We start from the raw sequence: 2,301 nt of genomic DNA, 5'->3' as shown, positions 1-2,301 counted from the left end.
TGTAGCAATGATGAAACATACAACTCTCCTCTAGTTCTTGAATGCTTCCCCCCCTCCCCCCACTATCATGATCCCAATTCTACCTTACAAATCTGACTAGACCAGAGGATGTATACTGGTACAGATAAGAGCTCGAAACATAGGGAATTCAGGAGAGAGAAACCCCTCAGGACCAATGAGAGTAGCGATACCAGGAGGGGAAGGGGAAGGTGTGAAGAGATCTACATATAATCCCTTCCCAGGGGGACAGACAACAGAGAAGTGGGTGAAGGGAGACAACGGTTGGTGTAAGACATGCAAAAAAAAAAAAGATAAATGATTATCAAGGGTTTATGAGAGAAGGAGTTGGGGGGGGTGTAAATGAGGAGCTGATATCAAGGGCTCAAGTAGGAAGAAAATGATATGAAAATGATTATGGCAACATATGTACAAATGTGCTTGACACAATGGTTGTATGTATGGATTGTGATAAGAACTGTAAGAGCCCCCAGTAAAATGATTAAAAAAGTAAAAGAAACTAGGGAGGGAGGTCAACTGACCAAGTAACAAGTTTGATCCAGACCGCTATCTGATAGTAAAGCTGTTTGAGATCCTTGCCTGTGGCTACAGAGGATCTGTCAGCAGCTTAATCTGACTAGATACCCAGCAGATTCATCTGGGGCTCCCACTGTCCTCCATAGCCTTCTACAAATTGGGTGTTCACAATTTAGGTTTTGATGCTTTTCCCTTTGTCATATTTGAATTTTCTTATGGTCAAAGATGACCATACATCAACCTACGTCAATATACATCAACAATGAGGATTGGTGACAAGGCAAAACTTCCAGTAACCTTCCTTTAAAAGGGCAGAACTATTTCTATCACATTGACACATCTTATAATAAGGCAAAGAGTACATTAGAATAGGAAATATATGGTGGCACTGGGCCTCCATTTACTGAGTACCCTCTAACATGAGGTTTCCAAATCCAATCCAATGACCTAGGCCCCCATAGCCTTAGGGTGACAGTTACCTATTTCTTCTCACACCGGAGCGCTTTAGTCGTGAGACCAAAGGCTACAGATGAGATTGAAGCAGAGCCCAGTTCATTTAGTGGGGTTTCCATATTGATTCTCTCTGGTGTGGCCTATGAAGGACGTCATGCTCCTTGGGACAAAGTCTAAAGTCACAGTAGTTTATGGCACATGACCTGAGTCACAAAGACCTGGATAGAAACTAGACCCAAAGTGTCTGATTAGAGACATAGTACCAAGCTTATTCTCCCCTTGGGTCCTATATCAGTGTGTTTTCCTGATGGGAAGTTGATCCGCTCATTTACCGAACAAAATGTAAACATCTCCAAAACATAGGTACTCCTTGTCTTCCATCTTGATTTGACTTTCCAGTAAGGCTTCCTGATCATTCTTGTGGGCGCGTCTGGTGATTTGATGTGACCTTATCACAAGGCGCATGGCAGCATATGAATGATCTTCTCTCTTTCCCCCCTTCCTGAAGGAAGGACACCAGCGGAGGTGAAATGTTCTCTGTTGAAGTGGGTTTTTAAGATGTACATTTAAAGGGGGTGATGTTGGGCAGGCTGTCTACCTCTTTTGGGGGAGCTTGTGTTAGGAATTTATGTGACTTGAGAGCAGAAGTCTGCCAACATCTCGGTGTTTATCGTTATAGTAGTGGACTCTCACAATACTTTTGTGATTGTCTCACTTCACTCAGCATACTGATTTCCAGGTCCTTCCATGTCATGATGTATGTGTTTTATGCTTCAGTTACTGTTCTTAAAGGATGCATAGTATTTTATTTTGTGCATACTATCATTTCTCGATCCATTATTCTCCCGTTGACCATTTGGGCTGTTTCTAGCTTGCTTAAAAAATTTTTCCCAGTCCATGGGCTCTCATTGTACTCATTTAATGAAGTCTTTTGATATGCACAAGTGATGTTAATTTCAGTATGTTAGCAGTCATCTGTTCTGTCCTCTGCTGTGTGTGCCTCCTCCGTTATGTAGATTAGATCAATCAACAGCATGAGTGCAAAAGAAGAAGAGAATAAAACCCATTTTTGGAATATGTCACACGTTCCACAGAACAGAAACTTAAATAACCTGTTATTCGAATGGTCACAAATACAACCTTCACGCACTTCGGCCCATACATTTGAGTATTGTCTAAAACATGTCTTCTTGGTAGCAGCTAGGCCCTGTCACTGCTGTGCTTGGCTGGGCTCACAAATCTGTTGTCACCTGTAGCTTCCCCGTCACTTCTCTGGCTCTCCTCTCTTGCTAAGCTTTGTTTCCTGGGAGTCAT

This window comes from Echinops telfairi, unplaced genomic scaffold, assembly GCF_000313985.2.
Source record: "Echinops telfairi isolate 266 unplaced genomic scaffold, ASM31398v2 ScPeMD7_5592;HRSCAF=6446, whole genome shotgun sequence".
Classification (NCBI taxonomy): Eukaryota; Metazoa; Chordata; class Mammalia; order Afrosoricida; family Tenrecidae; genus Echinops; species Echinops telfairi.
Note: the sequence above shows the minus strand (reverse complement) of the source record.